The 12,206-nt window shown below is 37.2% G+C and overlaps 1 protein-coding gene across 12 annotated transcripts in view; it reads left to right on the top strand.

The window, feature by feature from the left end:
• ADGRV1 (adhesion G protein-coupled receptor V1) overlaps positions 1-12,206 on the top strand; it is a 289,971-nt gene that overhangs the window by 147,087 nt on the left and 130,678 nt on the right. The window lies entirely within an intron of this gene.

Consider the following 12,206-nt stretch of genomic DNA (forward strand, 5'->3'; position numbering starts at 1 on the left):
ACAAATAATTTACCTTCCCACCACCACTTTCATAGGAGTGCGTGACTCAGCACAAAATAACTCCTGGGCAGATAGAGAAATCTTTAGCTGAAAAGTGTACGTACTGCTGCTTCTAGGTAAATTCATCCTTAAAAGTGGCTCACCATTGCTGCTACTTGTTACTTCTGAAGTATTTTTAAAATGTTCCAAGTTGTGCTCAAGTATAATCTGTTATCTAGATACTCTAGTGTGTTTCAATTAGAGGCAATTATATCAACATTTTCAAAAGGTCTCCACAGGAGATAAAGGTCTGAGCTCTGTAACAAAATCCATCCTCACATTTAATCATACTCTGTAATTGGTGCTGATCCTTGCAGTCTCTTGCCTTGGAGCAGAGTTTTGGGTAAATGGGTGGTTGTAAATGTGTTTCTAAACCCTCATTTTAGCAGCTGCCAAGTCATTAAAACATTGTGATACACACGGCCCTACTCTTGACCTGGGAAAGGTAAAAGTGATGTTCGTATATTAATCTTTATTAAGCTTTACGTTCTTCGTAAATGTGTAACATGCCTTCTGTTTTATGCAGAGTAATACGTGGCATTAACACTTTGAATCTCATTACTAACTTTTAGCTGAGACCAAACATGATAGGAACTTGGGGTTAATTATTAGTGTGGGTGTCTGAGCTTCCCAGGTTTGTCTTAGAACAACGCAGTCTTTCAGTATTACATTTGATAGCAAATACTACCTATTGTTAAAATATACTTTGTTAACTTCAGACTGGTTTATTAAAGCCTTCTGTAAATGGGGTTTCACTGGAAAAGGGGTGGAGTAGAAGCAAATAAGCAAGTTGTGTGGAATGGTGTTCACTGTGTGATTAGCATTAGCTCCTCAGCCACCTTCTCTGTTATAAAATTCTTCAGTTATAAAGTTCGTCTTTGTCTGTGTGAATTTTTTCCTCTGTAATGTGCTCGTGGTTCTGTTTATTTATTAGAGTTTTAAATCAATTTAGTTTTGATGCTTCTAGCACTAAGATCGTAAAATTTCTTTGTTCTGTGCTAGTATGTTCAGCACTACTAAAATAATACAGTCAAAGGTGAACTTGATCTTAATTGTACTAACAGATTGTTCCTGACATAGGAAGCAAATGTAAGGCTATATTATTTTTTTTTTGTTTAGAAGCATGAAGGGAAAATGTGTCTTTTTATCACAAACACAAAACTCCTTTAAATCCAGTGACAGCAGTGGACTGAGCCTGCAGCTGGTGAGCTTGGGAGCAGAAGATATTTGGGATTTCCCACAAAACCCCAGAAGCTCTGCCTCATTGTTTCCTGGAAAATTTTCCTTCAGGTTTATAATAATCTTTTACTAAGTTCACCCTAGTTTAGAGGCCTAGAAAGAATGCATTGTAAAATAATAAATAACAGACCTTTCTGAAGGTAACTGTTCACAGTTGCCAGAGTTTCTAACATTCTGCAGAGAGCTGTAGTAAATTTCACAACATTTGCTAATACTTCAGTTTTTTCAAGCTGTTTTTAAGGGATTGTATTCTTTCCTCCAGCTTTCACAACAGGAAGTGTCCTTACAAAGTTCTGCTGCAGGACAGAGCACTTTCAGCAACTATTTCTTTGGAAATACTGAGGTGCATATGTGTTAGTAGTGAGCCTGATAAATGTCAGATATCAGTAGGTAGTCTGCTTATCAAAGGAATAAAGAAATGTTTCATTTTTGTGACTTCTGAAATTATTGATGCATCATTACCTCCAAAATGTTTAGATTTTCTGCAGGATCCTGCTAACATTTAGCTAAGCATAACATAGCTGGCCCTTGTTTGAAATGAACTAACTAAGTAGCATCATATTACAGAACTAGAAACATTTATTTACAAGCAAATACAAATTATTGTGAGCTTTTATTTTTCAGCAGTGCATTGCCATCTTAATTAATCCCTAGCTGTATACGGTTGCTTACCTGTAGCTTCATTAGTCTATGAAGTGCTACACTGTCTGTGATAGTTACAGTGTGCTAAACAGTGTTGTCGCAATCCGTACATGGCAGTGGGTACACGGAAGTCACAACAGTGAGTTCAAAGGATTATATTCTGTGATACAATAGGACACAGTGTTTGTTACTGAAGATTTCTATTTATTACAAATCAGCTCAAATCCACTAGCAAGAATATTATGATTAGTAAGGCAACAATATATACGTATATGGATAAAAAGCTATTACAGATATTACCAGGGAAAAGGTGCGTGTGTGTCCATAATTAAACAGATATTAAAGATATAGCACCAGTTAATAGTAGCAGCCAAGTAGAAGTAGTAGAAGGGCAATTTTCTATCCATCCACCCATCCCTCCCTCCCTCCATCCATCCATCTATCAGACAACTCCTACTTTGGAGATCATCACTTGCCATCAGTGATGAAAAGGTAAGCTTCACTTAGCTGATTTCTTACTCCTTCACAATGCAGTCCTAAAACAACCATAACGTGTTTCAGTGATGCTGTCCTAACATGTGCTGAATGATCTTAGATACTAAATAATCCTAGGTAGGTCTGTTACTTAGACAATTTGGCACGTCAGACAGCTGAGGAAACACCAAACTACAGAAAAGCATGATTTTTAAATATTATTGCAATTCTGGAGAGTAAAAGAAATGGGTAGAGTCCCTGTAATTTTGTATTCAATACTTTTAGTATGAAGGAAAAGGACCTGGGATATTCTCAGCTCAGACTCAATGTTCTGCTTTCTAATGTTTCTTGCAGCTTGTCAAGACTTTCCTCTGAGCATTGGTATATTAATTTTCACTAAAAGAAACAAATTCATGAGGTTAAAAATGGTCTCTTACTTGGTAATTACAAACTAATTTGCGTTAAATAATATAGTGCATTATGAGCTGTCATTTACTCACAAGTAGAGTGTTTTTTCTTAAGACAGAATGAGATAGATGGGTTGATTGTGGTACACACCCAAGAATAAATGCTTTGCTAAGTCCCACTGTTGAACATAATTTTTAATATGGCCAATGTTTTTCAACTAGGATTTGCAAAGCTTTGCATTGTAGCTTCCTGTGACAGACAGTACTGTTCAGAAAAGTCAAATATCACTGAGGAACACATATTAGTTATCTCAGACTGTGAGCCCCCCTCCCCTTTTTTTCCCCCTGTCCTACTAAGATATCCATGCACATCAGGGGAAGTCTGAAGACAAATATTTTCATTATAGTTTGTTTTTCACCTCATTCCAACTGATGTTTTATTGGTCAGTGCAATAATAAAATTGTCCTCTACTTGTTCATTGTGACACTGCAGAATAATAGCAGTTTCTATGATATCAGATGATATTGTTAAGATATCATCTTAACATCATCATAATGTCATATAATATCATCATATTAAGATATTAAGATTTCTCAAACTAATTCTGTATTTAAGTTCTGTTTGGATTTATTTTTGTTTGTTATTTTTTAAATTTCCTTAAATTTTAAATTTCCTTAAATTTCCTTTTGGAATTATCATATTGATAAAAACAATGTAAAATTTAAATCCAATAATAATATGTTTTATGTAGTGCAACTACAGACGTGTTTATTATTTTCATATTCAAAAAAATTCAGTGCCAAGCTTAATCTGACTACTAAACTCTGGTTTGCTAAGTCAGATCATGTTGAATAATATTTACCTTGGACTGACTGCATCGTTACAGTAGTAGCCTGAAGGATATTCCCTGTCCTGAAATGTTTGGTCAATAAAATATTTTGAGAATGATCAAACAGAAGATGTGTTTACTAAGGGGAGCAATAAATTTACAGTGCCACTGAGCAGATCAGTAAAAAGCAAATAGATTTTGTTCAAAGTCTATTTCATTCTGCAGGGGATGATAAACTTGGATTGGGCCCATGTAAATGTTTTCTGTTCTAGATGATAATTAGCATATTGGCCCTTCATAACCATTTTGGACTATAATTATTCTAAAAATTTCCAAGTTACATGAAAAAGCCTATCCATTAATGCTGATAATACAGCTTGTTCCAGATCATACTAGACAGCTTTGTTTAACTGTGTAGAATTTATGCTAAATTCCCTGAAGACTTTTTTTTTTTTGTTTCATTGTTTAACATCCTTGTTATCAGGGTAATGCTGGGAGAATATATTATTTGCAGTTGTCCCTATTTTTATTTTAGCTGCTAAAATATCCCTTCTAACTTAAAGAGGCATGGAGTCAAAGGTATGGAATAGGGTAAGGAGTAAGTGCACTTTTAACATGCTATTCTGTTTTCATTTCACTTTTGGTGAGTCTAGAAGTCAGTTAAAAATAAGAAAAAATTCTCTGATCTACTTTATTATTTGAATTATTGTTATGTCCTCTGTTTTCACAGTTGACTGCACCTTCCTCAAGGTGCTGAGGTTTGCTTTGCTTTTGCTTTGGCAGACTTTCTTATGTTTGATAGAAGCCATCATTGTAGCACTTTATGATTCTTAATCCACTTCGGGAATGAGTAGTTTTTCCCCCTGAGAATAATAGGATTGTCAGTAATTTCAGCCTTGTGTTTTCAGCTATTGTTGGTTTTGCATGTCAACTTGATTCCATATTGTATCTTGTCAGTGGATCACTGTGTCTTTCTGTATTTTTGCTGTTATTTGTTCCAAAAAGAAATCTGTCCATGAAAGCTCCTTCTATCATACGATTCTTCAGTCTAATACTCTGGTAACATGTGAAGTGATTGAAGGAGAGCTATGAAGAAAGAGAGGGTTTGACCCAAATACAGCTGCTGAGTATCACGGTAGAAATTCAGTGGTTATTAATGTACAAAGCAGTTAATTCCTGTATGTTCCATCCCAGAACAGAATCATGTAGTAATGAGGATTGGCAGGGGAGACATCTAGCAATCATGTAGTAAAGTTCTCAAAGTTCTCAGTGAACGTGAGAGAATATGCACAGAGAACTGTGTAGTTTATGTTTCATTTTGATCATATACGTGTATACTTAGAAGTGAGTATTCTCAATATTTCTAATATTTCTGGATGGATATGAGACTCGTTTGAAAATCAGAATGGGATTTGTATTTTTTTTCTTGATATAATTCAGATTGTGCTGAATTATAAATCAAAAGCTTCCCATTAAATTGGATAATAGTTTAACAGTAGTCTAAATACTAAATAGTCTAAGTATTTCCTACCATCATCTATTTTTCAAAATGCTACATTTAGCAATTACACTTGGAAGTGTGAATTTAGATACGTCTGATGGTTATCTATCTCAGACTTTTGTAAGCTTATTATGATCAAAGTATTTTCTTTCTCTTTGGTAGAAAACAAATGAAAAATAGTGCAGCACGGTACAGGAAAAATACTCATTTTATTAACCACTTCCCCCCCCCCCAAAAAAAAAAAAAACAAACTTCTAAAAGCAAACAAGTGAAAAGAAACAATTGTGCTTTACACATTGTGTTGAAGTTATTAATAGGAACAAGAATAACAGCAGATGAGACTTCTGAGAAATACAAAGGAATGGAATACGGGAGAACTGAAGCTTCTGTTGGAATTGGCCACTCTCCTGAGCTAAAGGGGAAGTAAACTCCAGACAGTTTTGTGAGAAACTAGAGAAAAGGAAGCAATCCATCCCCTCATCAGTTGGTCATGTTTGATTTACACCCCCCACTTCAGATTATACATGACTGCTACATAATGCTGTACAGCCCACCTTTCTGGTCAGATTCTGGGTCAATAGTTACTCACAGGGACCAAAACCAACATTTTCTTTTGCAAATCTTTGTTATAAACAACAACGATGGAACAATTAGCATGGTTATTAATTAACAAAATATGAATTGAGAAAAAAATCAATTTTCCCATAATTAGGCACAGAATAGACATCACTAAAAAAATGTATATCCTCAAAATATTGGACTAACAAAATTATACAGTAATCTGCATTTGCATAGACTTTCTGCACTGTGTTTTCTAGCTATGTTTGTTAGAGAGAGAACTGCATGAGGTTTAAAAGTTTTAACTTTTCAGTGACTACTCCAAATAATGTAAAGTAAGGGCTATACACAAAGATTAACTTTGAGTGAGCCTAACGCTCCCTTCATGTGGTGAGGGTCTTACTCAGCATCAGAACAGCTGAATTAGACTGCTGTCTTGAATTGTTCTACGGTGAATTCTGTCACTCTCTCTTGTCTATAGGGAGATTACATTCACCATGTTGAATTTAGCCTTTATGAGTCTCTTCTCTTTAGTAGTGTCTTTGTCCTCATAGTATGAAACAAAGCAAAACCTTAACATTTTTGGGAGTGTTAAAACATATTCCTCATTTCTGTAAGCAGTAGTCACAAGGTTTTCTAATAATAACAGAATAACAGATATTTTCCTTTTTTTTTTTTTTAATAGAAATGCAGAACGTGGCTGAAAAAAATAAGGTAGCTTCTAAAATTTTATAAAAAGAAAACTATATGTTGACAGGTACAGTAAATGGACCCCATCAGTGTTTTTGCTTAGATGGTAACCTAAGTAGTTGAAAGTGATTTAAAAGTATTTATGATCCTATTTGTAAGGATCATAATAGTTTTGTATCTAAACTATGACTTTGTTTAACAATTCAGATGGTGAATACTAAAATAAATTTTATTAATTCGTAACAAAATATGTGGAACAGTATACAGTCTAGGACATATCAGAAAGTAAATAAATATGTGGCAAAAAATCATTTTAGATTGTGCCTTTGGAGTGAGAGTTTCTGAAATTCTGTACAATACAATCCTGCTTGAGTAAGTTGGCCAAGTTGCAGATGGTTCCAAGACAACACAAGCACAATAGTAATTTTATATCCGTACCTGATATAACCACACATGGGCAGTAATGGTGGTTTTATATATTTTTTTTTTCTTTAAGAACAAAAATTAAATGCTTGGGCCGCAGTTACCGGAAAAGTTCTCTCACTCATTATTTCTAGCTTATTTATGTTTAAAAAATAATAACAACTAAGAATAAGGCACTATTCAGTAACTTGTATTGCCGGAAATGATGACAGCGTTAAAGAGATTTTCTTTTTGTTAAGAGGTCCAATTACTGCATTATTAATGATATTATTTAAGTACTCATTAAATGTGACATTATTTAATGGGTCTGTGTTAGTTTAAAACCTTCATTAAAGGATTACCGTGGGGGGTTTTGTAATCTTGTATTTTTCCATCCATCCAGGGTTATATTTCCCGCTGTCCCTATGAACTGGGAAACTTATTTGGACAGTGAATATGGGCTTTCAGGCTCCTAGTGAAAGCAGAGGTTATATAGTTTTCAGGTGATATAAGAAATTGGAAACAATTTAAGCATCATCAGTTTCCATTTTCCTCTTTGAAATCATTATCTGATGTTAAGGTGGTGTTTATTTTTCCTAAGGGTCTCAATAGCAAGGGACAATTTCCTGTCTTGATGAGGGTGTCCCATTAAACAGTACTGAGTTTCACAATTGGCCAGTGGCAGAAGACAGAATACCAATATGAGAAACCAGGCAACCAGGTACTGCTGTGTTGCATAGTTGGAAGTGTATTTTCGACACTTTGTAGTTAATAGAAAATAAAGAGTTCAGCTCTGGTGTCATTGCTTTTTATCCCTTTGTGTTGGACAACTGGAATTTTAATATCCTCATACTTAAGAAAGTCTTTCATGTCTAACCCTCTTAGGTGTTGTATTTTCTTTGTAGTTAGTAATTGTTCTGATTATACCGACAGCTAGGTTGGTAAGGATGATACTATTGATTTTTATTTTTTTTGCCAAAGCATGAAAAAAAAAATGCCTTTCTTCAATGTATTTTCTGAATTATGACTAGTATGGAGTAATTTTCATCTGATTGAAGTTCTCTGTTTCCAAAGAGAGGGGGTATTAGCCCATTTTTGTCACCGACAGAAAGTGGAATAAGTTACTCTTTGAGTAGGTTCATTTATTTCATCAGGGCTGCTTAGGAGTAAGTGTCTCAAGATAGAAGAGCATAATCCTGGAATCTTTCAGAACTGGAAAACTCTGAGTACAGTCGTTGACGTTGGATCTTATATTAAGGACGTCTTGAGGATCTTCACTGAATTAATATCATTCCTCAGGGATCATCGTGTGAATGAAAAAAAAATGCATAAGACTCTCCATATATTAAAAGTATGTTTCAAACTGACTAGACCAAAACCTGACCTCTCTCTCTATGTATACAACCATAGATATAAACATATTTATAAGGGATATAGATACAGAGAAAAGAGCAAAATACAGAGAATAAATAGCTCAGTCAGATAAACCAGATTAAACTAGCAGAAACAGAGTAGAAGGCTAAGCTGAAAACATAGACATTGGTGCAAGTTACAGTTAAAAGAAGCTACACAAAATGACAGACTACAGAAAGCATAAATATTTAAATACATATTTTTTATTATATCATTTGTAACAGCATTAGCGCATGTGGTAGCCTTCTGCTTATGCCATTCTAATGCCTTCTTGTTTTTTCTTCATTTTTTCTGTGAAATCTCACCTGTTTAGGAGACTGTTTCCTTTATAATTACACAATGCTCACTGTTTTCAGAGTGTTTCAAATGTGTTCCAAGATGGAATTGCATTGAAGAAATGTGCTGCTTCTCTTAAGGTGCTGATTATATGTGGTATGCTTAATCTTGTTACTTAGACTCTTGTAGGCCTTCCAAGCCTACAACATTTTCCTCTGGATTGCTAGAGTAATTTAAAGTGCAAAGGCCAGAATATTGCCTTTACTTTTCTTTGACAAGTTAAAATAAGACTGATTCACAAGCAGAGAGATCAGTAGGTTTCCTTACACAGTATCTACTGAAATTTTCCATGTTTTTCTTCTTTCTTAAATTTGATCAGTTTTTGCTTAACTATGGCTCATATCATGCTCAAGCTCATAATTTCCATCTCTCCATTCCATCCTTTTCTTCTTCCCACCCTTGCTATACTGAAATTCTATATTTGCTTCATTTTTTTCCTTCCTTGTGTCTTCAGCAGTCTCTCTGCCTAAGCCCACTTCACCTGTTTATTGATCATTACTATCCATGACCACTGCTCATCTAGCCCTTAGCAGTGTTTGCGTACTGGGTGCTTTAATTTGATATTTTGCTGCTCTTTCATAAAAGCCTTTCTCCTGCCACCTTCCTGCAACTCATGTTACTCTCCACACTAATCTCAACATAAGTTTCTTTGATTTAGCTAAGCTCATTACCTCTGTTATGTCCTCTTTGTCCAACCAGCGGTCCTTGTTAACTCTTCAGATCATGGCTACCATGCGCACTGTACCCTCCTTGCTCTTTCTTAGTGTGGAAGTCCTTTTTATGAACTTCATTACAAATGGATTCTCTATGGTGGTGAACATGAGCTAGTCTCCTTTCCCATGAAACATCACAGCAGGACACCAACCCAACTTCATTTCATAGTAAACAGGAATACTCCTTTGAATTGTCCCATTAGTCTGCTGTGGTCGTGCAGATGAATGCAGTGTGCACAGTCCGGTCATGTTCTAAATACCTAATAAACTGTGATGAGGGAAGATTAGGACTGCATGTAGTTTAAACTGAGATTTAATCTGTACAGACTGTGCAGATACAGTCAGTATCTGTAAGATAGGAGTTTGGTACTTTGAGGAGAACTGAAAACTTGTCAGGGTGGGAAATTTGAAATTAAGAAGAGGTAGCAGCTTGAAGACAGGATCAGTCATCTGCCTCCCTGAATTTCAGTCCATATTTCAATGACTTCTCCTTCCAGAACTTTTTTCCTGCTGACAGGTTTTTTCATGGGAAGACTTGAGGGAGTTAAAGTTTTTAAGAGAAGTGATGAGAGAGAAGTGATAGTTCTTTGATTAACCAGATATGATGCTGGTCACCTCCTAAATAATATACAATCATAGACTATCCTGAGTTGGAAGGGACCCACAAGGATCACTGAGTCCAACTCCTGGCTTCACACAGGACCAGCCAAAATCAGACCATGCGTCTGAGAGCGTTGTCCGAACACTTCTTGAGCTCTGGCAGGCTCGGTGTCGTGACCATTACCCTGGGGAGCCTGTCCCAGTGCCCGACCACCCTCTGGGTGCAGAACCTTTCCCTAACACCCAGCCTGACCCTCCCCTGTCCCAGCTCCATGCCGTCCCCTCGGGTCCTGTCGCTGTCCCCAGAGAGCAGAGCTCAGCGCCTGCCCCTCCGCTCCCCTCGTGAGGGAGCTGCAGGCCGCCATGAGGCCTGCCCTCGGCCTGCTCTGCTCGGGGCTGGACAAACCCAGGGACCTCAGCCACTCCTCACACGTGTTGTCCTCCAGACCCTTCATCATCTTCATAGCCCTCATTTGGACACTCTGAAGTGTCAAGTCTGATGTCCTTACCACACAAAGCTGTTTATCACCCAAAAAGACCATAAACTTGTGAAATATGCCAGCCTCAAGAATTCAGCAGTTCTGAGCTTTTGAATATAATTTCTAGCAAGTTTGGCCAGCTGTCAATTGAATATTCAGTGAGATAGAAAAAAGTTTGTTTACTTTATTTATTGTTCTTATCTGAAGGTGTTTTCACAGAGCAGAGTTCAGTCTGTGACAGTATAAAAGACTATGGATTTTTTATATATGTTTGACTAGCTCAAATATTAGAGTGGTTCCAATGTGGTGGTTCTGCTTTTTTTTTTTTTTTTTAACTTTCCTGTTTTCTCTCTGTTTTTCTCTTTTCTTTCTGTTCTTTATGAATCTTGATGCATGAATTTTCTCACTTTTGCTCTCCCAGTTCTCTCCCCTGTCCTGCTGGGGCAGGTGGAGTGGGCAAGTGGCTGTGCAGTCAACTGAGCACATACACCTTAAATCTGTGACAGCCTAGGAACACTTGAGCCCCCCTCCCCCCAAATGCAATTTCAAAAATGAAAAGGAGTAACTAAGAAATGGAAAGGTAATGTTGTATGACCTTTAACAAATGAGAACTTTATGCAGTGCAGCAAATACAAAGTTTAATTGCTTTTTCATTTATATGAATATATTTTTCATTATTTTAATATAACTGAGAGGTATCATCCTGTGTGTGTAGGGATATGATCAGGAAAGCTTAAAGCACAGTTGGAGCTGAAATTGTCAAAGAATATGAAGAATAATAAAGGCTTCAACAGGTATATTAGCCAGAAAATAAAGTCTAAAGAGAGTACACCCCCTCTGATAAAACAGGTGGGAGAACTGGTGTAACACATGGAGAACGCTGTGGTACTCAACAGCTTTTTTTTGTCTGTCTTTACTGGCAATCCCTCTTCCCACATCTTTCAATCCCCTGAACCTCAGGGGTGGAAATAGGGGAATGAGGTCCTTCCATCATAAGAGGAGATCAGGTTTGAGACTACCTGAGGAACCTGAACACACAAAAGTGCACCAGACATGAGGTATCCCAGGGTCCTGAGAAGACTGGAAGAGGTAGTTCCTCAGCCACTCTCCGTCATATTTAAAAAGTCACAGCACTCAGGTAGAAGTCTCCAGTGCTGGCGAAAAGACAATATCACACGTATTTTGAAAAGCTTTGTAAGGAGGACCCTGGGAACTACTGACCAGTTGGCCTCACCTCACTATCTGTTAAGATCATGGAAGCAGTCCTCCTGGAATTTACGTCAAAGATTGTGTAACGAATAGAGGAGATTAGAGACAGCCAGCATGGCTTCACCAGAGCAAATCGTGCCTGACTGACTTCTGTGATAGAGTGACTGCATCAGTGGGTGAAGGAAAAACAACCAATGTCTGCTACAGAGACTTCTGTAAGGTCTTTGATACTGGCCGCCACAACTTTATTGCCCCTAAATTTGAGATATGGATTTGATGGATGGACAATTAGATGGATGCAAAGTTGGCTGGATGGCTGCATCCAGAGAGTTGCAGTCAAGGGCTCAACGTCCAGATGATCAGTGATAAGTGGTGTCCTTCAGGGGTCTGTACTGGGACCACTACTGTTTAATATCTTCAGTAATAACGTAGTGGGATTGACTGCGCCCTCCACAAGTTTATGGATGACATGAGGCTGAGGGGTGCAGTTGATACACTAGAGGGAAGGGATGCCATCCAGAGGGACCTTGTCAGGCTTGAGAAGTGGGTCTGTGTGAACTTCATGAAGTTCTACAAGGTGAAGTCCTAGCTGCTGTGCCTGGGTCATGGCAAACCACAATATAAGTACAGAGCCAGAGACTGAGAGCAACTCTCCAGAGAAGGATCTGGGGAAG

Source organism: Anser brachyrhynchus (genome assembly GCF_964034855.1).
Source record: "Anser brachyrhynchus genome assembly, chromosome: Z".
NCBI lineage: Eukaryota > Metazoa > Chordata > Aves > Anseriformes > Anatidae > Anser > Anser brachyrhynchus.